Source organism: Eriocheir sinensis, unplaced genomic scaffold (assembly GCF_024679095.1).
Source record: "Eriocheir sinensis breed Jianghai 21 unplaced genomic scaffold, ASM2467909v1 Scaffold697, whole genome shotgun sequence".
NCBI lineage: Eukaryota > Metazoa > Arthropoda > Malacostraca > Decapoda > Varunidae > Eriocheir > Eriocheir sinensis.
The window spans coordinates 155,001-180,776 of NW_026112050.1; the positions used below are offsets into that span (position 1 = coordinate 155,001).

Sequence of the window (25,776 nt, forward strand, 5' to 3'; positions counted from 1 at the left end):
CCCTCCCCCCCTTCTCTTCTTTCCTCCTCCTCCTCCTCCTCCTTCGGTATCTTCCTCTTCACCTCCCTTGAGATCCACCTATTCCTCCTCCTCCTCCTCCTTCTCCTGGATCAATATAGGACATCAGTGTTCGTCTCCGCCACACCCTTTGGAGGAAGAGGAGGAGGAGGAGGAGGAAGAGGAGGAGAAGGAGGAGGAGGAGGAAGGAAAAGATATTGATAGCGGTGGAGGTGGTGGAGGACAAAATGAGATTAAATTTAAGAGGATAAGGAGGAGGAGGAGGAGGAGGAGGAGGAGGAGTTGTAGAAGGAAGAAGAGGTGGAAGAAGAAATGGAAGAGGAAATGAGGAAAAGTAGAAGGATGAGGAGGAGAGGAGGAGGAGGAGGAGGAGGAAAAGAGAAAGAGGAAGATAAGAATGACAAGAAGGGAGAGAAGACCTAAAAAAAAAGGAAGAAGAGAGGGGGAGGAACAAAGGTGGAAGAGGAGGAGGAAGAGGAGGAGGAGGAGGAGGAGGAAGAGAGTAAGATGATTCCTTTTTTTTTTTTGCGACATTCAAAGAAACCTTACGTTCTCCTCCTCCTCCTCCTCCTCCTCCTCTTCCTCTTCCTCTTCCTCTTCCTCTTCCTCTTCCTCCTCCTCCTCTTATTCATTCTCTCTCTTATGACCTGTACTATCGTGAAACACATAATAGGTCTTCCTCCTCCTCCTCCCCCTCCTCCTCCTCCTCCCCCTCTTCCTCCTCCTCCTCCTCCTCCTCCTCCTCCTCCATTCAAGTCTTGCTTTTCTTCGCTTTCCTCCTTAACGATACTATTTTCTCCTCCTCCTCCTCCTCCTCCTCCTCTATACCACAAATACGGCAAGGTTAACCCATATCCTTCCCTCCTCCTCCTCCTCCTCCTCCTCTTCCTCCTCCAATAAGTGTCATGGGGTCGATAGGCTCCAAAACACCTGTAATATATGAAGATGTTTACCTGTCCCCCCCCTCCCCCCCTTTCCTTCTTCCCCCTCCCCCTCTTCACCTTCCTCCCCTCCTCCATTTTTCTCCATACCTATTCTTTTTTATCCTTCTCTCCTTCCTCCCTGTCCTTCAATATCCATATCCTTCTCTCCCTCTACTCTCTCCCCCTCTTCTTTTTCTTCCCTCCATTTCTCTAACTTTTTCTCTCTCCTTCCTCTTTTATCTTCCTTATTCTCCCTTCTTATTCTTCCTTATTCTCTTATTCTCCCTCTTCCTTATTCTCCCTTATTCTTCTTCCTCCTTATTCTCCCTCTCATCCCCCCACCCCCAAACACACACACGCAACCACAACCACCACCACCACCACCACCACCACCGCCATAACCATACCTTCACCCGTCTTTACCTGCCTTTATTGAGCGGCCCACCTGTTGTCCAGCGTGGGGGAGGCCGCTAACGTATTGCCGATGAATCTCTTTATGAATAACGAATAGCCATAATGAGAAGGGCGTCAATTATGTGTGATGGCGGAGAGTGGGGAAATAGATGGATGGATGGATGGATGGATGGATAGATAGATAGAAGTGAATTGATAGATACAACACATACACACTCACACACACACTCACACTCACACACACACGTTTCAAATTACACACACACACAAATATATGTACAGAAAACGATACATTAAGACACATATACCAATGATACAATACAAGATACAGAAAGATACACATAAACAAATGTAGAAAATGATAGAAAAAGAAAGTGATAGATAGACAGACAGACAAGTAGATAGATAGATAGTTGATTGAATAGTTAGTTAGACAGACAGACAAACATACAGGCAAAGAGATAGATAGATAGATAGTTAGAAAGTGAATTGCCAAATAGGACAAATGTATGAACTAATAGATAAATAAATAGATAAACGCATAGATACACACACATACACATATACATAGATAGATACACTAATACAAACAGATGAAATAGATAAAATGATAGATAAATAAATTGATAAAATGCATAGATACACACACACATACATATAGATACACACTGATACAAACCGATGAATAGTCATAGATAGATAGAGGCCATGATAGATATTGACAGCAAGCCCATTCCCTGAAGTACTAATAGAAGTAGTAAAACGCGTAACATATTAACTAATTGGTCGATAGCATGTTTTCTCCCAGCGGGTTACCTGTGCGCGGTGGCCAGGTAAGGGGTTGGGAGGTGAGCGGGCTAATAAGGGAACTCCGAACTTAAAACTTATATGAGGACAAAAAAAAAAAAAAAAAAAAAAAAAGCTCTCCCTTACTTAGAAATGTCAGTCACTACGAATTCAGAACCCATCGGCAATTATTATTATTATTATTATTATTATTATTATTATTATTATTATTATTATTATTATTGTTGTTGTTGTTGTTGTTGTTGTTGTTGTTGTGGCTCTCTCTTTTCTCCCTTCTTTCCTTCTTATTTTTCCTTCCTCCTCCTCCTTCTACATCTATACTCCTCTCTCCCCCTCCTCTTCCACCCTTCTTCTCCCTACTTTACCTCCATCTCTTGCTTCTTTCCAATCTTTTTTTCCTCCCCTTTCCTCCTCTCCCAACATTGCCTCCCTTCCTCCTAACTTTCTATCTTTCCTTTCTCCCTATCTTACCTCCCTTCCTTCCTCCTCCCTTCCTTCCCTCTATCTTCCTATCTTTCCTTCCTCCTCTACATCTATATCCTTCTCACCCTTCTCCTCCCTCCCTCCTTCCTTCTTCCTCTTGCCTCCCCCAAACATATCCCAAGCAAAGACTGACATTGCTTTCTTCTTCTTCGATAAACACTAACATAACTTTCTTCTCCCCCACAGGCGCGTTCCTGGTGCCCTACTGTGTGTGTGCCATCTTCGGAGGCATGCCCATGTTCTTCCTCGAGGTGGGCATCGGCCAGTTCATGAGCGAAGGAGGCATTTCGGTGTGGAAGATGTGCCCGCTCTTCCAGGGTGAGTATCAGGGGGAAGGGGGGTAGTAGTAGTAGTAGTAGTAGTAGTAGTAGTAGTAGTAGTAGTAGTAGTAGTAGTAGAAGTAGTAGTAGGAGGAGGAGGAGGAGGAGGAGGAGGAGGAAAAGGAGTAGCAGGATTAGGAAGAGGAAGAGAAAGAGGAGAAGAAGAAGGTGGAGGAGGAGAAGAATGTGGAGGAGGAGGAGGAGGAGGAGGAGGAGGAGGAGTAGCAGAAATAGTATCACCATCAACATCACCATTAAAATCATCACAATCACAATCACCAAACATCTTCAATATCACCACCACGACCATCACAACACCTTCCTTAATACTTGTTCCCCGTGCCTGACCCCTCGCGTTCCCTCCCCGGCAGGCATCGGTTACGCGGCCATCGTGGTGTGTAACTGGCTCAACGTCTACTACATCGTCATCATTGCCTGGGCCCTCTACTACTTCGTGCTCTCCTTCCAAGCCGAGTTACCCTGGGCGAGCTGTGGCAACTGGTGAGTGTGGGTGTTGGGGGTGTGAGGGGGCTGGGTGAGTGCAGAAAACGCTTAAAATTCACCTCTAGACGATTCATGGTATATTCCTCCTACTAATTTCGAGCTGTGGCAACGGGTGAGTGTGGGTGTTGAGAGGTATGAGGGGGTGGGTGAGTGCAGGAAACGCTTCAAATTCACCTCTAGACGATTCATGGTATATTCCTCCTACCGGTTTCGAGCTGTGGGAACGGGTGAGTGTGGAAATGTGGGTGATGGGGAGGGAAAAGGGTTGGGGTGCTTGGGTAAGTGCAGAACATACAGAAAATTCAACTCTGGACGATTCAGGGTATATTCCTCACTCAGCAACACAGGTATATAAAACAGTGAGCTTCCTCCATTAGTAAACCAGGTGTTCGGTAATTGGTGAGCATATGATCGTGCATCCAAGTGTGGTAGAAAATGACGTGCATCGAGATAATTAGCAGCTCACCCATCACTTGAGAAAGACGTTTGTTAATTTAGGAAAGGAAAATGAGGTTTGAAGCAGAGAGGGGAGGGGTGAGAGACCAAGAAGATGAGAGGGAAGGAAGTATATAGAAAAGAGTGAAGGAAGGGAAGAAGGGAAGAATGAGGGGAAGAAGAAAAAGTAAGGATAAATGGAAGGAAAGCAGGAAAAAAGGAAGGAAATAGGAATGAAGGATAGAAAGGAGGAAAGGAGTGAAGGAAGGAAGGAAGATATGGAAGAAGGGAAGAAAGAGGGAAAGATGAAAAAGCAAGGAAAGATGGAAGAAAAGCAGGAAAAAAAATTAACTAAGGAAGGAAATAGGGATGCAAGATAAGGAGGAAAGGAGTGAAGGAAAGGAAGATATGGAAGAAGGGAAGAAGGTAGAGGAAAAGAAGAAAGAAGCAAGGAAAAATGGAAGAAAAGAAGGAAAAAGGGAAGGAAAAGGAAGACAACACAAACACAAGCTCAGGTGATGCTCAGGTACTAATCACCTTTCTTGTGTCTGTGTCTCAGGTGGAACACGGATGCCTGCGTGTCCTTTGACGGCTCCACCAACCACTCATTCATCCAGGAGCTCAAGGCCAACAACATAACGCCCAGGGACTCGGTCGTGGAATTCTGGGAGTGAGTATTGCAGTGTTTCAAGTGTTCCAAGTGTTGCAAGTGTGTTTCGTCTTAGCTTGTTTTTACCTTAAACTTCCTGTAAGACGCAAAACTCTTTCTCTCGCGATTTTTTTATTTTTTTTTACTCTTTTCTGTTCTCTTTTGCTTTCTCACGACACTTTTTTCCCGTAATTCTGGGAGTGGGTATTGCAGTGTTTCAAGTGTTCCAAGTGTTGCAAGTGTGTTTCGTTTTAAGACGCAACACCCTCTCTGTTTCTTTTTTACTTTTTTTGTTCTCTTTTGCTTTCTCGCAACACTTTTTTCCCGTAATTCTGGGAGTGAGTGTTGCAGTTTCAAGTGTTTCATCTTAGCTTACTTCCACCTTCCTGTAAGACGCAACACCCTTTCCCTCTTTTTGTGTGTTTCTTTTTCAATCATTTTGACTCACTTCAACTTCGTGCAACATTTTTTTCTGCATTTCTGGGAGTGAGTGTTGTAGTGTTTCAAGTGTTTCATCTCGGCTTACTTACATCTTCCATAAAACGCAACACATACTCTTTTTGTGTTCTTTCATTAATTTTGGCTCAGTTCGTCTTTGTAATTTCCCATTTAGCAGACGCCCCTTTCTGATATCCCTTTTTAATAACGTCCCTTTCCTCAAGCTTCTTATCTTTGCCCAACGTCGCTTTCCTGGACATTACCTGCAATAATTATGTTCCCTTAACTTCCTTTTTTCCAGCAGTCTTTTACTTATTTCCCGTTCCCCTCAGTAGCCCCCCTTAAACCTTCCCTCCTCTCCCCGCCCTAACCTCGTCCCTTGTTCCGCAGCAACGCGTCCTGCAGATCACCGACGGCGTGGGCGATATGGGCAACATGGTGTGGCCGCTGTTCGGCGCCCTCGTATTCTCGTGGCTGTGCACCTGCCGCCATCTGGAAGGGCGTCAAAGTTACCAAGATCATGTATTTCACAGGTACGTCACGGGCCGGGGTTCCGCCTTGTCGAAGATCTCTGCGTCCATCATCAACAGCCAATCACTTCCTTCCCGTTTGCAATACTTGGCATATGTGAAATAGCTGCCATTTAACCGCAAACAACGACCCCGAGACGAGTGACCGGCGCTCTTGATTAACCAGCATTGACTTTCAGAAGTGATTTGAATTGATGATGATGCTGTACTAACGAGACATCTTTACAGCCACTTTCCGTATGTGATGCTCACGGCTCTCCTGGTTCGTGGGGCGGCTGCCAGGAGCCGATGAGGGTATTCGGTTCTACCTCCAGCCTAACTGGACCAAAGTCTACGACTATCAGGTAATAACCAGTGTTTTCAGGGCCAATGCAGTACTGGGTGCGGCTGCGGGCTGTGCTTCATGTCCTCGTTCGTCTGTCTCAGGTAACGCTCTCTGTATGGTGCTCAAGTACAGTCTCCTCCCCAACACCTGTCTCTCAGAGGTCTTGATGCTCTCTACTAATGTGAAATTTATGCCATGTGATTATGTGTTCGGCGTGGCGAGGGGCCGCCGCAGCAACAGGCCAGGGCCGCCGTGCCTGCCGCCCGCCACCGGGCCGCTCGCTCACTCTAATCTCAGAAAGTTGCACATTGGTCCACGCCGCCACTCGCCCGCTGCTCGCCGCGGCCACGGCGCGCGCTGCCCTGCCGCCCGCACTGTTGGCGCCCGCCTGAGGCTCGACGCGCCACCTCCCGGTACTCGGGTGGCGGCGGCGCCCAAGGCGGCGGCGGCGGCGGCAGCCGAGGGCGGCGGCAGCGGCACCAGGCGAGCGTCTTGGCGTGGACACTCACGTGGTCGCCGGGGAGAGTGGCCATACACACCGCGGCATGAGGGCGTGTGAGGTGTGTGCGTGCACCACCGTGCGTCCCCTGGCGTGGGCGGCGGCTCAAGCACTCAGCACTCAGGCTTCAGCAATCAGCGTCAGCCCACGCCCACGCCAACACCGCAGGGTGGCCCAGCGTGCACTGCGCCCACTGAGTGACGCGGTGCTCCTTACCTGGTCCTCGCACCTAGTCCTTACCTGGCAGCTGAGGCAGCAGGGGCGCCGCGCCGCTGACGACGACGGGGGGGCCACCTGATAATGATGATGATTTTGTTGATATTGTGGTTGATGATGATGATGATAGTTTGCATATTCTGAACACACGACAGCGAGGAGGATGGTGATGGTGTATCCAGTGATGATGATGATGCTGATGATGATGGTTATGATGATGATGATAATGATGATGATGGCTATGTTGATGATGATGGTAATGATAATGATGCTGATGATGATGATGTGATGACGTGCACTGACTGAGGCCCTGCATGTTGATGTTGTTGCTTGTTAGACACGACAGCACGAAGCTCAGCACAAGAGGAGGAGGCTGAGGGGAGGACGGGGAGGGGTAGGGGGCGACGAGGACGAGGACGTGAGGAAGAGCGGGGGTGAGGGCGAGGTCAGGAGACAGGTGAGGCTGGAGGCAAAGGGGACGGGAAGGAGGAGAGGCCAAGTCAGGGTATGGAGGAGGGAACAAAAGGTGTGGAATGAAAGAAGAAAAAAAAAAGATAAGAAAGGAGGTGAGAGAAGGTGGTGAGTGAGTGTTGGTGTGTGTGGGGGAGAAAGGACTTGTGGCAAAGGTCGTGGGGCTGAGAGAGACAGGACTGACAGGCTTGGGGGACCTGAGCGAGCTAGGGGATAGAGGAGACTGACGGGGAAAGGGTCTAGCGAAGGTCTCGGGGCTAGGAGGTCTGAGGGCTGAGAGGTCTGCAGTTAAGGACTAGAGGTGCAGTCGAAAACAAAGCACAACAGACCACTGGCTCCATCAAGGCAGAAAAGGAAGGAAGGAAGGAACAGAGGCGTCGTAGGCCGGTCAAGCACATGGCCGCCTGCCCGCCTGCCTGCCTTCCCATCTTTGTTTTGTCGGCTCTCTCTCTCAAAATGGGACACTGAAATATGTCATACAGTACTGAAACACTGGGCATATGCCAGGTGGATGCATACGGTCCACAGGTAGCTGGTCCCCGCGGCAGGCAACACTACAGCGGTGATTTTGTTTGGCCCTGCAGGTTTGGAACGATGCTGGGACGCAGGTGTTCTACTCGTACGCGGTGGCTCTCGGTGGTATGATCGCCCTCGGTTCCTACAACAAGTTCAACAACAACTTCTTCAAGCAGTGCGCCATCCTGTGTGTGTGTAACTCCGCCACGTCGCTCTTCGCTGGCTTCGGCATCTTCAGCATCCTTGGCTACATGAGCTACCAACTGGAGCTGCCCATGGAGGAGGTGGCGGAGGCTGGTAAGTGTGTGTGTGTGTGTGTGTGTGGGTGGGTGTGGGTGTGGGTGTGTGAGTGTGTGGGGGGGAAGGAGGATGGGAAAACTAGTAGGAAAAAAGAAAAGAAAAACAATGGGACGAATAAAGAAAAGACGAAATAGGAGAAAAAAGAAACGAAAGGAGATAAAAAGATAGAAACGAAGATAAGAAGATGCAGAGAGAGAGAGAGAGAGAGAGAGAGAGAGAGATGAAAAACACCAGCACAGAGATTGGCAAAAGAACTGCATCACAAGAAAGAGAAGGAAAGAGAAAGAAAAAACGAAACAAGGACAGAATGAAAGAAAGGAAGGAAGAATGAATGAAAGTAAGACAGAAAGAAAGAAAGAAAAGAAAATAGCAAGAGACAAAGACGGAAAAAAAAAATGAATGAAAGTCAGAAAGGAATGAAGAGAAAGGAAGAGAAAGAAAGAAAAAAAACAAAAGAGGTAGACAGAATGAAAGAAAGAAATGGAGACAAGTAAGACAAATCAAGAAAAAACAAAACAAAAAAAATGAATGAATGGGAGAAAGAATGAATATATGACAGACAGACAAACAGACAGACAGACAAAGCTCACCCACACCTTTCCCTCCCCCTCAACGACAGGTCCCGGTCTCGCCTTCATCGCCTACCCTAAAGCCATGGCCTCAATGCCCATGGCCCCGCTGTGGTCTGCCCTCTTCTTCTGCATGATCCTGATGGTTGGGTTGGACTCCCAGTTTGTGCAGGTAAGGAGATGATGGTGACAGGAATGGTGATGAAGATGGTGATGAGTGAGTGAGTGGTCCCCAAATGATGTGATGATAAAGGGGTGGTGTAGTTGTAGTGGTAGTTTTATGGTGATATTGGTGATGGTTGTGACAGGAATGGTGATGATGGTGGTGATGGTGATGGAAATGGTGATGAAGATGGTGATGAGAGTGAGTGAGTGGTCCCCAAATGATGTGATGATAAAGAGATGGTGAAGTCGTAGTGGTAGTTTTTATGGTGATATTGGTGATGGTTGTGACAGGAATGGTGATGATGGTGACAGGAATGGTGATGAAGATGGTGATGAGAGTGAGTGAGTGGTCCCCAAATGATGTGATGATAAAGAGATGGTGAAGTCGTAGTGGTAGTTTTTATGGTGATATTGGTGATGGCTGTGACAGGAATGGTGGTGATGATGATGATGGTGAACTGATGATGATATTGACAAAGGCAGACAGGGATATGTTAGTAGTGAGTTTTCATTGTGAGTGGTGATGGTAGACAGGAATGATGATGATAATGGTGATGATGATGATGATGATGATTGTGAAATAGTGACATCTTTCAATGATAGTGATGATTCTGACAGAGGTAATGACGAGAGGTATAGAAGTAGAGGCAGTTCTAAGATGATAAAGGTGATGACAGTGACAAGAATGATGATGATGATGATGATGATGATGGTGAAGTGATGATGATATTGACAACAGTAATGACAGAAGTTTAGGTACCATTCTAAGATGACAATGGTGCTAGTAGTGACAGGAATAGTGATAGGCCTACTTGTGGTGATGATAGTGATGATGGTGATGATAATGGTGGTGTCTGTGCCCCAGGTGGAGTCTGTGGTGACGGCCTTGGTGGACCTCTTCCCCGACACCCTTCGAGTGGGCCGCCGGCGGGAGATGCTTGTGGGAGTGGTGTGCCTCGTGGACCTGGCCATCGGATGTACCATGGTGATGCAGGTGAGTGGTGGTGGTGTGGTGGTGGTGGTGGTGGGGGGGGGGGTGAAGATGAGAGCAGTGGGGCAGTTAGTTAAAAATGTTGAAAAAAGTTGAAAGTTTCGTTTAGTCGGCGCAACATCAGTGGTCGTATGCCGAAGAGAGACAGAAGGGGAAGGAATTATAGAAGAGAACAGATCCCAGGAGACGGGACAAAACCCCCGATTAATACCTGGTACCCATTCACTGCTGGGTGGACAGGGGCGTAGGATATCGGACAAAACACCCAAAATTTTCCACTCTCTCCGGGATAGAAATGTTGGATGTGCACTAACTCAACACATTACAAATTCAGTTGTAGTAATCTAAAAAAAACAAAATCAACAATAAACTAACCACCCCACCAGTCAAATTAATGTCGATGAAAACGAACACGACGTCTAAACACATCTAATCTAACTCTCCTTTCGCGTGTTCCAGGGTGGCATGTACGTGTTCCAAATCTTCGACTCCTACTCGGCCAGCGGCATCATCCTGCTCACGATCTGCTGCTGTGAGTGCATCGTCATCGGCTGGGTCTACGGCGCCGACAGGTTCTACGACAACATTGCCATGATGCTCGGACACACCGTCATGCCCTTCTTCAAGTACTGTTGGCGTTACATCACCCCGCTCCTCACCTTCGTAAGTGTTGCGCTGCCCAACTGTACCCAACTCTAGTGTTCCATGTGTGTTGATAAGTGTTGGTGGGATTCACATGACTGCAGAGGATGGTGGTGTTACTACTGCTGCTACTCTCCTCATCCTACTTCTCCTCCTACTGCTACTATTTATTCTTCTACCTGTCACCTTTTTACTGTCATTCCAATCTTCCTGTCATCCAAAAAGATGCGTTTCGTTCGCTGGTCTCACGGTGTTCCTTCCCTCGTGTTCCCCAGTCCATGGTCATCTTCGCCCTAGTCTTCCACCAGCCGCTCACCTACAACAACACCTACGTGTACCCCATGTGGGCCCAGGCGCTCGGCTGGCTGCTGGTGTTCGGCTCGCTGCTCTGGATCCCCGGCTACACCATCTACAAGATCTTCCAGTACCCCGGCACCATGCGCGAGGTGGGTGAGAGAGAGAGAGAGAGAGAGAGAGAGAGAGAGAGAGGGAGAGAGAGAGAGAATGTGTGTCTGAGTTGAAGTGATCACTGATCACAGCAGTGGCAGCAGCCCAGCCAATGCAGGGATTAACGTGTCTGTGGTGTTTGCGTTGCAGAAGTGGATCGCGTCCACGCGGCCAATCCTGAAGGCCCACCACCTGCGGCCCCAGGACTGGGATGAGAACCCCGAGCTGCCCTACAAGAAGACCATGACCATGGACCCCCTCACCGAGGACGCCTGAACCATCGGCCCCCCGACGTGATGGTCCTCCTGCCGGCCTCAGGCGGCGACCACACGCACTGCCCTCTCCCGAGGGTGCTGAGGCTCGCCTGGGGGGGCCGCGCCCTCGCCGGGCACCCCCGCCGGGCACCCACGCCGGGCAGTGCCGCCACCGCCGGCCCCGCCCGGCGCCCCGCGCGGCCGGGGCGCCGCTGCACAGTATTAGTAGTAAGTAGGCTAAGTCTGTCCTCGGAGGAACTCTTGTAGACAGTGGTCGAGGACACTGTTGTGTTGGGTTGCGGTGACGGCCGCGATCTGTTCACTGTCCAACACAACGCTGTTACGTCGTCGTCGTCGTCTCGTCACGTCATCTCACGCCATCGCGCCTCACCTGTACATACGCATCTGTCATCACGTCGGCATCTTGAACTCACCCTCTCGTCGGGCACACCGTTACTCTTCGTCTTTTGTCAGTAATGATAATGATAATAATAGTAATAATAATAATAGTAATAATAATAATGATAATAATGTGTTGCATATACCAGTCAGTGGTGAGGAGCACAGCGGGGGGCGGCCCCCCCCCACCACCACCACCACCACGCCCACCACTACGATGCCCTGCCGCTTTTTTAGCCGGTCAGTCGGGCCGCCGCGCGGGGTCCACCGGGCGGCGGCGGGCTGCTGCTGGCGGCGGTGTCGAGGATGGTGGTCGTGGTGGTGGTGGCCGGCGGGGAGAGGGAGGCAAGGATGAGGAGGAGGAGTGCCGCCTGCCCGGAGTGTTCGTGTCTTCCATCCCCTGATCGATGAAGACGCTTTACGAATTAGTCTGTTCTTTAATAAGACGTTACTTTGAGGCGGGGGCGGGGGGTAGGAGGGGGCGGCCAGGGGGTGAGTTGTGGGCTGATGGCTGGCCCGGCAGGGGGAGGACCAACCACACCCTGCCACACCCGCCACCACGCCCCACCACCCTGCCGCCCACCCCGCCCCCCGCCACACCGCGCACCTTACAGTTGTTCGAGGTAGTGTTCCACAGACTCTCTTAGCGCTAAGGCCGAGCCACGTCCACGCACAGCAAGGGCGCGAGTCACTGCTGTGCGTGCGTGAGTCAGTGAGTCAATGAGTCATCCCGCCGAGGCAAGACAGTGTCATAGTGAGTCAGTAGTTCACACATTCCACGGCATGACATGATATCACAGTCCCTTCTGGTGCTGCCCCGGGCCACACACACACACACACACACACACACACCTTCATTAACCTGTGTGGAGTTGATGCCCGCTCCTGACGCCCCTCCCTCACACCTCCACCACACCATCACCACCACCACCACCACACATCTCACACACACATTATCAAAAATTAAGTAAGTATATCCTAGTTATTAGAGAGAAGAGAAAGAGAAAAGGAGAGAGAGAGAGAGAGAGAGAGGAAGGCATTGGCGAACACTGTCATAGTAAGGCTGCAACACACGCTCTCCCACTCCCCCATTTCCCGCCACCCACCCCCCATCACCCCAATATTACCCCCCCCAACACCCCACACTAGAAAAAAATCCCCTCTCATTCCCCATCCTCCCCTATCCAATATCTGATCCAATGTTTGTCTCCCCCCATCCACTTCCCCTCTTTCCTCCCCTGCATTTCCCCAACACCCCAATCCACAACCCCAAAGAGAAGCACCCCAGCTTATCCATCTCCCCCCCCCACAATATAAACCTCCACCCCATTCATTACTTTCTTCCCCTCCCCTCTCCTCCCCGTCCCCCTTACCACCACCTCCAAACCGCCAGCACCTGTTTTCCTCCCTACAATCTCCTATAGTCCCCCCCCCCCTCCCCTATCCCCCCCCCCATCCCTTCCCCCGTGGGCCAGAGTGTGAGCGGGGCCAATGTAGTGTCCGCAAGTGGTTATAGCAATTGTCTATTTTCTTACTGTCACGTGTCATTAAAGCCTTGTCTGTACCCGTAAATAAAGTCCTATTATATAGAAGTCTAGTGTCTTTTATTCACAACGCCTGTTTTTGTTTTGCTGTTGTTGTTGTTGTTGTTGTGTTTGACCTGGCGTGATCTCATGATTGACCTTGTTCTTTCTACCTCCTTCCTCCTAGCTATCACGCCCCTCCCCTCCCCTTCCATCACCTCCCTTGTTCTGCCTTCCCTCCTTCCTCCTGTCTATCACGCCCCTCCTCACCCTCTCCATTACCTCCCTTGTCACCTTGTGTTTGTTTTGCCTTGCGTGATTTCATGTTATGTTTATTTTTTTCTTCCTCCCATATTGTAGCTCTCCTCTCAAATCTATCTTCGTACACTCACGCCTCTTCTCTCCCTTCACCTTTCCTTCCTTGTCATGCAGTCTCCCCTCACATTAACCCCTTCTTCTCGTCTCGTCTCGGAAAGTTGGAAAGTTTCGTTTAGTCGGCGCAACATCTGTGGTCATATGCCGGAGAGAGACAGAAAGGGAAGGAATTATAGGAGAAGGAAACAGATCCCAGGAGACGGGACACAACTCTCGATTAATACCTGGTACCCATTTACTGCTGGGTGGACAGGGGCGTCGGGTATTGGAAAAGCCACCCAAATTTTTCCACTCCGCCCATTTCGTCTCGTCTCCCATCATTCCCGGCACCGCTGCACACAATTTTTACAGCATGTCACCGCTATGATGTCCAGTTTCCTAATGCAAAAGTTAACCAGCGTCTTCATTCTTTCATCCCTTCCACTGGTATACTCTTGAGCAACCTCCCTTGGTCTGCGCTTCCTCCTTTCAGCGACTCGAGTGTTTCCAAGAGCAAGGCATCAAGACACCTTCCCGACCTAATGTACTAATGCCTTTTGAATGTCTGTCTGTCCTCTTCTTGCGTGCCCAGTGCTTTGCGGGTTCTCTTTTTCTATTATGATTTGCTCTTAAACTGTCTTCTTAAGTGTAAAAACAAAAATAGATAAACAAAGACAAAAATAAATAAGTAGATACAATAATGAAATCATGCAAAAATGTATATGAAGGAAACAGATGAATTGAAAGATACAGGAAAAAAAGATAAGATAGAATGAAAAAAAGGAGAGAGAGAGAGAGAAGCCAACGCTGTGCAGACATATGGACTTCGTGGTGTTTCAAGGTTTGTGTAATTACCTAGTTGTATTTACCTAGTTGTGATATACAGGAAAAGAGCCGTACTAGGCTCGTGCTGTCCCGTCTCCATAACGCTTATTAAGGTGGCGTCACACTGGACCAAATCTGGCGAGCACGAGCTTTTGCTGGAGGGATGGCTTGCTCCCGAGCTTTTGCTCCTGCGTTTAGCTCGCCGCTTGGACGGGGAGCAGCTCGGCGAGCCGCAAGCAGGCAGTCAAATGAGCTCTTTGGTGCACCGATATGTGAATAATATATATTACCTAGTGTATTGAATCCCTATACCCATGATATTAGAAAACTTATTCACATACTCCTTTTATGTTTGGCGGTGTTTGTAATATTTTATAATGTTGAGTAGTGTTGGATTTTATTTTGATTTCCAAGACCAAGACCAAGACTGCCCAGGTCAGCTGATATAAACACTCGCCATGGCCACCTCTCCTCGTTCAAAAGTTCACTCGTCCTCCTTCACTGTACACTCTTTGATAGCAAGAGTCAGGGACCATCCCGAGTTATGGGACCACAGCCATCCAGATTTCTGTAAGTCTACGCTGAAGAATGTTATGATGTTATGATGTACACATCATGGGTCTCCCTCCCTTCTCTTCAGCCATGACCGAACCCAGACTCGTCTTTTCTTCTTCTGAGCTCGTTGAATAACAGCAAGTAATGCCGTCACAGCTGCACATTTAGCCGTAATGCGAAGCGTAGGTGTAGTGGGCACCATGGTTGAGGCTTTCTTTACAATGTTGCTCGTCGCTCGCCCCTCGTCAGTGTGACGACAACAGTGACTTGCTCGCGAACAAAAGCTGCCAGCAAGAGCTCGTGCTCGCCAGATTTGTGTCCAGTGTGACGCCAGCTTTATCCAGTTTGGCTTTAAATTCATGAATCGTTTTTGCACACACAGTCTCCTTGTCAAGTCCGTTCCATGTTGTTATGTTTCTGTATGGAAAACTGTATTTTTTGATGTCTCTCCTACAGTCGCTCTTTTTCAATTTCTTACCATTGCCTCATGTCACACTTCTGTCACGTTCCACTAGGTCTTCCTTGTCCAATTTCTCCAATTCCTCTTGTATCCTATGTGTGTGTGTGTGTGTGTGTGTGTGTGTGTGTGTGTGTGTGTTAAGGGGTCACTCAGGTACTAACATAAATAAAATTATCCCCAGGTTTCCCACTCTTCCTTCCTCCCCCAGGTTTCCCCAGGTACACACACGTTATACCTCCCTTCCCCAGGTTTCCCCAGGTACACACACGTTATACCTCCCTTCCCCAGGTTTCCCCAGGTACACACACGCCATACCTCCCTTCCCCAGGTTTCCCCAGGTACACACACGCTATACCTCCCTTCCCCAGGTTTCCCCAGGTACACACACGTTATACCTCCCTTCCCCAGGTTTCCCCAGGTACACACACGTTATACCTCCCTTCCCCAGGTTTCCCCAGGTACACACACGCTATGCCTTCCCAGGTTTCCCCAGGTACACACACGCTATACCTCCCTTCCCCAGGTTTCCCCAGGTACACACACGCTATGCCTCCCTTCCCCAGGTTTCCCCAGGTACACACACGCCATACCTCCCTTCCCCAGGTTTCCCCAGGTACACACACGCTTCCCAGGTTTCCCCAGGTACACACACACTATGCCTCCCTTCCCCAGGCACCTGAATAAGTAGATTCAGGTGCCTACGAACAGCAAAGTCGAAAAAACTGTTGAGATGATTGAAAGTAAGTAAATAAACTATCAGGGAAATAGGAAATAAGTAGATAAATATATAAGGAAAGTGAACTGAAGAAAAGATCGAAACTAAGTAAATATATAAGACGGAAGACAAACTGTAGTATTACCATTCAGATGATTGACACAAAGGAAAGTAAATTAATATAGAGATGGAACATGAGTCGATAAACATATATAGAGTAAGAAAACTAATGAAAAAATCGAAAATAAGGAAATATATAAATCAAAAGGAACGCAAACTATACAATTACCGTTGAGAGGATTGAAAACTAAGAGAAGTAAACTAATAAGAAGGTAGGAAATAGGTAGATAGATAAATGAGGTAAACTAATTATTGAAGAGATCGAAAATAAGTAAAAATAAACGAATAAGAAGGGAGATAAACTACATTACCCCAAAGTCAATTCACACTCACCCCCTCTAGCGGCGGATGTGGCAAGTCACTTCTGTAAGGAAAGCAAAATTATTATTATTACTATTAGTAGTAGTAGCAGTAGTAGTAGTTGAAGTTGTAGTTAGTAGTATTAGTAGTATTAGTAGTAGTAGTAGTAGTAAGAGGCGAATCAGGTAGAGGGAGGAATGCGAACACTATAATCAGCCTGTTCAGTAGCCCTCAAACACCTGAGACGATGAGAAAGAGAAAACGGAAGTGAAGGCTTTGGGAGAAGGAGGACGAAAGAATAGAAGTTTATGGAAGTGGAGGAACAGAGAGGGAGGCAAACAAGGAAATGAAGGAAAATCAATAATAAATAATGTCTACATCAGGTGAGCACGAGAATATAACCTTTAAAAATATGTAGCTAATGATAATAAATACTACAGAACAAGGATATGAAAGAATACAAGAAAAAGAACATCGCAAATGAAGTGAAACAGTGAAATAACAGCAGAGAGAGAGAGAGAGAGAGAGAGAGAGAGAGAGAGAGAGAGAGAGAAAGGAGATGAAAGGATACAAAAAAAAGAACAACGCAAATGAAGTGAAACAGTGAAATAATAGCAGAGAGAGAGAGAGAGAGAGAGAGAGAGAGAGAGAGAGAGAGAGAGAGAGAGAGAGAGAGAGAGAGAGCAAGGAGATGAAAGGATACAAAAAAAAGAACAACGCAAATGAAGTGAAACAGTGAAATCATAGCAGAGAGAGAGAGAGAGAGAGAGAGAGAGAAATCGTGCAGGTGTGAATAGATAATGGTGTGCAACAAGTGTTTGGCGAATGATGTGCGGTCTGTATACCCCTTCACACGCACACACACGACTCTCTCTCTCTCTCTCTCTCTCTCTCTCTCTCTCTCCCAAGCATTTCTTCCCCCCTCCTTTCCCTCTTTTCTTTCCTTCCTTCACTCTGCCTCCCAAGCATGTCTCTCCCTCCTTCCCTCCCTCCAATCTACATTCTCCTCATGCAGTCAAGAAACTCGCACAGCAAAAGGCATTCTTCCTCCTTCTTGTCTCTCCTTCCCTCCCTCTCTCCTATATGTTATTGTACTCTCTACAGTGCACTCTCATCTCTGCTCCCCTCCCCTCTTCCCCCAGCGGTCTACTTCCCTTTCCTCAACCCTCCCATTTATACACCGTACCCTTTTTTCATCTCTGTTTTCTCTTTTCTCACCTTCCCCCCTTCTGCTATGATAATTTTAAATAGAGCGTATTGGCTGTACAGGCAGCGCCACATGTGGCCACTCAACTCCAAGCTGTCCCTTCCATAGAGTTCAAGTTATAGACTAGAGTGCGTTTGAGGCATGGTGCCGCCATCGCTCCAAGCCGATGACTGCACACACCACTCCTACCCGATTTCAGTTTTTCTCCATGTCAAATAATAGTGTCAGGAAATCGGGTAGGAGTAAAGTGTGTGCAGTCGTAGGCTCGGAGCGGTGGCGGCACCAAGACCCTGCACCCTGGAGGCAGCCTCAGACGCACTCTAGTGCATAACTTGAATTATATGAAAAGTACTGCCTTGACAGTTCACCGAGTGGCCACGCATGGCGCTGCCTGTATAGCCAATACGTTCCATTCACAAAGAAAGTAACAATGGGAAACAAAGTATCGCACCAGAAAGCGAACGTAGTGGTAAGCCTGCAGGAAGGCATCTGCAGGCTGGACGCCCTGAAGGTGTCCTACAGGGGCGGGGGCTGCCGCAGGAGGCGGCGTGAGATCGCCTCCTTTACTTTCCCCCGCACCGGCTGGAAATGCACTGAGGGGGCAGAGGTCTGCGAGGCCGAGGGCGGCCTTAGCGTGCCCTTGGCCACGCTCAAGAAGAAAGACGGCAGCAGGACCGTCCTGCTGCACTGCAGCTCTGACAAGAAGGCCCTGCTCAGGAGCACCATGACTCTGGGCACGTTTATCGACAACCTAGACTTCCTGTATTTCTCCGTGTACTGCGACGGCAGGGACCCCGGGGGCGCCTACACCAGCATGCGGTGCCACGGGCGCCGCTCCAGGGAGGCGTCGTGTCCCGCAGTGTGCCCCCTGCCCCCCTGCCTAAATTTTTTTTTAGATATGTAAACAACAAAAAAGAGATTCGAAATGGGATTGGCCCATTAACTGATAATTCGGGCAATATCGTGACAGGCAGCCAACGCATAGCGAATACGTTAAATTCTTATTTCGCCTCGGTTTTTAATAGTAATTCTACCGAAACTGCTGCTGTTCCTAACACTATTGAAAATCCCAGTCATTCCCTCCCTGACTTTGAAATCAGTATACAGATGAGGTTCTCAAAGCGCTGCAGTCACTTAAAACTAACAAAAGTCCAGGACCCGATAAATTATATCCAAAATTACTTAAAGAAATATCAAGGGAAATACTCAGACCTTTAACAATGCTGTTTAACAAGTCTTTTCACCATGGTATCGTTCCTAGTGATTGGAAAATGGCTAACGTAACACCCATTTTCAAAAAAGGCAACCGAAAATTACCGGACAATTACAGGCCAATCAGCTTAACTTCAATTATTGGTAAATTATTTGAGACAATTATTCGAGATAAGGTAGTTAACTACCTAGAGTGTAATTCGCTAATCCTGGACTCACAACATGGCTTCCGTAACAACAGATCTTGTTTGTCGAATCTATTAACGTTCTATAACGAGCTTTTTGCAGTCTATGATGTTTCTAAATCACTTGATATTATTCATTTGGACTTTCAGAGGGCTTTTGATAAAGTTCCACACTACAAGTTGCTTCATAAGATCAAGGAAATAGGTATCGGGGGTAAGCTTCACGAATGGATCAAGCACTGGCAAAGCAATAGAAAGCAAAGAGTTGTAATAAATGGAGTGACCTCTGAGTGGATGCCAGTCACTAGTGGTGTCCCCCAAGGCTCTGTCTTGGGATCCGTTCTCTTCGTCATTTACATCAACGAGATTGACCTTGGTCTCAATAATTTCATTAGTAAATTTGCGGACGACACGAAAATCGGCAATGCGGTACTTACGGAATGCGACAGGCGGAGCCTACAAGAAGATTTGCGTAAAATATCAGAATGGTCAGTAAAATGGGAAATGCCTTTTAATATAAACAAGTGCCAGATTCTGCTGGTTCGATCTAGAAATATAAAGAAGGACTATGAAATGTACGGCGTTAAAATTAAAAGCGTCCACTCGGTCAAAGATCTTGGCGTCACAGTCGCGTCTAACCTCAAGTTTTCCCAGCAGTGCAACGAGTCCGTTAAAAAAGCAAACAGGATGATGGGTTTGATTAAGATAAATTTTTCGTTCAAGAATAAAGATGTTATACTACCTTTGTATAATAGTTTCGTCAGACCTCATTTGTAGTATGCCGTGCAGTTTTGGTCTTCCTACCATGCGAAAGACATTGCTAAATTAGAAGGTGTTCAGCGTAGAGCAACCAAGATGATTCCTTCATTACGAAACAAACCCTGCGAGGAAAGGCTGTCACATCTAAACCTGTTTTCTCTTGAAAAACGCCGCCTAAGAGGAAAACTGATTGAGTGCTTTAAAATACTAAACGGTTTCACCAACGTTGATCCGACCAAGCTGTTTGTGATGGATGATTCGACGCGAACGAGAAATAATGGCGCTAAACTCAAATGTAGACAAGTTCATTCAGATTGCACAAAATTCTTCTTCACTAATGCTGTCGTTCGAGATTGGAACAGATTACAACCATCAGTGGTGCAGTGTAACTCGATTGCATCGTTTAAGAATAATCTTGACCGCTATCTCCTCCATCTAAATGTTCGCTACTATGCGTTTCAAGAGCCATGTCACACTGTTTCTCGAGCATAACATTTTAACAAATCGTCGGACAAGGATGATATTTTGGAAGACGATGATTGAGACCCCGACCTAATTGGCAAAAATAGGCTTAAGTGCCTAATATGGATGATTACGACACTTGTAGGAGTAACTTTAAGGTAAACTTCACTAAAATATACAGGCACGGGTAGCGAGGCTATGTGCCGTCTTCATGTACTCACCGCATCTCATTCGTGACGTCCATGTGACTATGACGTATTAGTCATCATCTCAACCGGCAGTTCTCTCTCTCTCTCTCTCTCTCTCTCTCTCTCTCTCTCACACACACACACACACACACACACACACACACAGTAACAATAGTTCAGCCACTGTACTATGTTATATACTTACAGAATGTTGTACCAAAGACCGTATTTTCCATGCAAAGGATAAGTAATTTCCTGCGAGTAAAACTTTTTCGCAAATATATAATAATTTCAAATGAGCATCATCCCTATGTATAGGGCTGAACTAGTGTGTGTGTGTGTGTGTGTGTGCATGTGTGTGTGTGAGAGAGAGAGAGAGAGAGAGAGAGAGAGAGAGAGAGAGAGAGCTGCCGGTTGAGATGATGACTACTACGTCATAGTTACACGTGACATGGACGTCACGAATGAGAGGCGGTGCATACATCATGACGGCACGTAGCCTCGCTACCCGTGCCTGTATATTTAAGTGAAGTTTACCTTAAAGTTACTCTTACAAGTGTCGTAATTATCCATATTAGGCACCTAAGCCTATTTTTGCCAATTAGGTCGGGGTCTCAATCATCGTCTTCCAAAATATCATCCTTGTCCGACGCTTTGTTACAATGTTATGTTCGAAAAACAGAGTGACATGGCGCCTCAAACGGATAGTAGGTCAGTTTCAACGCCACGGTAGTCGCATAACAACTGTCACTTAGGTTTAGGACAGACCACCTAGTTTGGGGCTTAGGGCCTGTGTGGTCTGTTTATCTATGTAATTATATTTAATTCTCTCTCTCTCTCTCTCTCTCTCTCTCTCTCTCTCTCTCAATATATATATATATATATAGATATATATATATATATATATATATATATATATATATATATATATATCGTTATATATATATATATATATATATATATATATATATATATATATATATATATATATATATATATATATATATATATATATATATATATATATATATATATATATATATATATATATATATATATATATATATATATATATATATATATATATATATATATAGATATATATATATATATATATATATATATGCCCACAACTTCTACGAAAGCATTACTGAATGTGGGCGTGTATGTCCCGAAATGTTTGAGGATATGGGCATTGTTATTATTATTATTATTATTATTATTATTATTATTATTATTATTATTATTATTATTATTATTACGCGCTTTATTCCACTCACCAAGAGACATATTCTCAATCATTTCGGGGCTTCCACACCCACATTCGGTAAGGTTTTCGCACAAGTTGTGGGCATTTTCAGAGGTAGTTTAATGAGTGCAGGATAGTTTAATATGGCTTCTGCACCGTGAACGTGAAAAAATGCGCATGAGAAGCCGGCTAGTTTCCTATATGATCTTTGGATATAGTTGCTGTGAGATCAAAAAAATATTCTCCAACATTCCGGGGCTTAACACTCACATTCGGTAAGGTTTTCGTACAAGTTGTGGGTGTTTGCATGCGTAGGTCTATGAGCCTGGGATAGTTTGACGAGGCTTCTGCACCGTGATCGTGAAAAAAAGACTCATGAGAACCTGACTAATCTGCTTTGGGGCCTTTGAAAATGTTTGTTGTGGTAGCCGAAAGCGTCTGGTCTGGTCGTCATTGCTACCCTCCCCTCCCGCGGCGGCATTTGGCTATTCAGTTTGACTTCCGCTTCACCTCACTGCGACACACGAATAGACGGACAAATGACCCGAGACGAACTGGTAAAGTGTGTTCACGGATGCCGGAAAAGGTGAACGGGGGATATTGAATGCAGCCAATACGTGCGTCACCTTCTCCAGACTTGGTGAGGCTGATGAATGTGACGATTTGTTGAGTTTGTGCGAAGTGAAAGCTTGAGTGGTGTGTGTGTGTGTGTGTGTGTGTGTGTGTGTGTGTGTGTGAAGGAATGGTCGCCGCGGTGAATTGTGTGCGAACAGGAAATGGCGGAGACAGGCCCATGTGTTAAAATCTCGGGCCGTGAAACTCAGAAAAGTAAAACAATGAAAAACAAGTAAATAACGTTAAATAACAGAAATAAAGATGGAACAATAAACATAACAGATGAATATATCTAATGGAATAGTAAATAAAACATGAGCAAAATCATATGTGCAAAAACTTTCCTTTCACAAGTTTTAAGAATTTCTCGGGTTGTGCGTGAAATGTGAGAATTGACGACCATGATTCAGTCCTGTGAAATGTAAACACACACACACACACACACACACACACACACACTGATGGTTTGGCTTGCCTGAATGATGCCTGGCTGCCTGACTGAACTGATTCGCCTAAAGGATGGCATACTGATTGGTAACTGATCGAGTGACTGACTGACTGACTGACTAGCTCAAAACATGACTAACTGACTGGATGGCTGACTGACTGACTGACTGAGACAATCACTGACTGACTGACTGACTAACTAAGCTGGGTGTATATGCTATGAAGAAGGAAGAAGGAACCATAAACAGCTGAATGAGCATGCCGACTGTCCGGGCCGGGAATCGAATCCAGGCACGCGAATTCGGAGCTAGGCACGCTAACCACTGCTCCACGTTAACGAGATGATGAAGGAAGAGTGAGAAACTGAGAGAAGGAAAGAAGCTGAGATAGAAGGTATTGAGAGGAAGACTTAGGCAAATGGTGGAGGTTAAGATGGGCGATAGAAAAGTTTTAAGTGAGATGGGAAGACACGCTGAATAAGACAACTATTACAGGAGAGGAGGGTGAAGAAAGAAGTTGAGGGTAACTATGGAATAAAAAGGAGTGAGGATGGACATTACTATGGTCGTAAGGAGTAAGGAAAAGGAGAAAAATAATATGGAAACTGTAACAATTGAGAAATGGGATAAGGATAAACAAGGGAACAAGAGAACTAATTAATGGGATAGATTAGGCTATGTACAAAGGAAAACAGACAGGGAAGTAGATGAAAAAAATATGAACAGACAGATAGGTAGATAAATATACACACACAAGATTAGAACTTAGATTAGCATGGCACCACAGGGTAATATTTTTATTTTTTTTATATATTTTTAGTGTAGTTAATGAAAAACAGGAAAAACAATATGACAGACAAGCGATTCAAAAAGACGTAGAGAGAGAGAGAGAGAGAGAGAGAGAGAGAGAGAGAGAGAGAGAGAGAGAGAGAGAGAATAGTAAATACCATGTTCAATCGTTAACTCTTTCTGATAAGAGAGAGAGAGAGAGAGAGAGAGAGAGAGAGAGAGAGAGAGAGAGAGAGAGAGAGAGAGAGATTGGAAAATCCCTTGTTCAATTGTCTCACAATTACTACCCCGCGAAGTAGCCTAATAATAATCTACCTCAATATATGCAATAAAACATACATAAGAACGTAAGGAGTCTGCAAGAGACCGGTAGTTAGCTCCACTTAACATCACTGTCTATGAATTTATCTTTTTTTTTTTAGTGTCTATCCTATTGGCACTCACTACATGACAAATTAAGCCAGAAACAAATAAACCAGGCCTACTCCTCCTCCATCATATGTGTTTGAAGATTACCTTTAGCCTAGCAATGATATACTTTAGCCTAGCAGTAGTTCCATAATAGTAATTCGGCAAAAAAAAGTTTTCTGGTAACTGAACATACAGTTTAGCCTAGTCAGGCCCGTAATTTTGGCAGATTTTTTGGGGGGGTCTGGAGGGCATCATGGGTTCATGAAGGGGTGGAAGCAAAGAAAGCATGCGCATGTGGGATATATATTTTTAAATAAGCACTTTTATGGGGCATTTGGAGGCCGATATAGAAAACATTGGGGGGCTAAAGCACCCCAGAAATTACGGCCCTGCTAGTGGTAGTTTGACGATAGAGTAGTTCGGCATGATAGTTGTCTGTCAATAATATAGTTTAGGCTATATAGAGCTATATAGTTTCTCCATAGTAATTCGGCATCAAAGTTGTCGATCAATTGATCATATAGTTTAGCCTAGTAGTACTATCATGGTAGAGTAGTTCGGTATATAAGTTCTCTATAGCAATAAGAGATTGGGTATAATATTCTAGTGTTTGCCCATACTCCCCCTCACCCAACACAGGCTAGGGGGCCTGTGGGAATGCGGGGTTTTCGGTGTGGAACACGAAATACGTCGCAATCACAGCTTTTGAGTTAGGGGGTGAGTATGGGCAAACACTGGAATATACCGAAAATTCGAACACAACTGTATTAAACCAGCACATATATGGAGGCAAAACAAAGCATGTAAACAACTAGTCATGAGGCAATGTTAACACCACACGTCTATCATTATTTCTATCCATCAACAGGTCGGCGCGGGGCCTGGCCAGCAACAGGGGCACATAAGCAGCCGCGGCTCACCTTTCTTGCTGCGTGATGTCAGTGGTCAACCGCCGCCTCTCCCTCACTCCTTTTTTCCCGGGTCCCCGCTACTCGGTGCCCCCGCGGCCACCACACGACCCTCCACTATCCTCGGTCCTTCACAACACACATTCGCGTCCCTCGCACAAGCACTACGTTGATAAACACCAGAAAGTCTCATGGACCGCGTCCCGCACCTCCAACATAAGCGAGGTGTTACACGCGTTTGAATGTTCTGCCTCCTCCTCCAGCCAATCAGCAGCGCCCGTCCTCCCCTGGCCCCGCCCACCCCTGCACGCCATTGGTCCGCTGGTATCACGTGACTACAGTTGTACAATGTCAGTCATACGAGTTTAAAGCACAGACATACTATAGACTGCGTGTGTTTGTGTGTGTGTGTGTGTGTGTGAACAAGGGATGGAGGGAGTGACGATTTCCTTGAAATCAAGAGAGGGCATAATGTATAAAAGTTTGGGAATCACTGTTTTAGGGTATACATGGAGAACAACGGGCCTCTTTGTTTTGATACCCATCTCTCTCTCTCTCTCTCTCTCTCTCTCTCTCTCTCTCTCTCCTTTCCTTCTTTCCTTCACATGGCATGAGAAACCCATGTACATATATATGGCTACGCAAACATCCCGTTAACTCTATTTACATGGGGAAAAATACCATTACAACTGTAGCACTGTAGCCGCGTTATGGCGGCTTGAGCAGGATAAATCAGAAGACCCGTCTTGTTTTACTCGCTTTTAATATGCGTGTAAACCTGAGTGAGGTAAAAGAATACAACTCATCAGCACGTGTCAATCAACACAATACAATTACTGCAGCCACATCAAATACACCAAGTCACCTCATCCTATGACACAACATCAAACTTATAATACTCACAATTATTGAGGGGTCTAATAATAGCTTCGTAATCCGTCGTAAGAGCCTTGCGCTCGTTCCTGACTCTCGTCTCCTCGCCACAGGTAGGACCCTCACGCTCCTGCCTCTCGTCTTCTCGCCTAGCGTCTGTCCTCGCCTGAAGCACCTTGCTATGGCACCGTATCTGACCCTTGGGTCAGGCATGACATCATTCACTGTTCTTGATTATCTGACGATTATGGTGAGTTCGGCGTCTACGCGCTGACTCAGGGACTCAGCTGAGGCGCCCATCCCCG

The 25,776-nt window shown here is 46.5% G+C and overlaps 1 pseudogene; it reads left to right on the forward strand.

Annotated features, from left to right (window-relative positions):
- LOC126993891 (sodium- and chloride-dependent GABA transporter 2-like) overlaps nt 1-12,907 on the forward strand; it is a 26,831-nt pseudogene extending 13,924 nt beyond the window's left edge.
- The last annotated feature ends 12,869 nt before the right edge of the window (nt 12,908-25,776 follow it).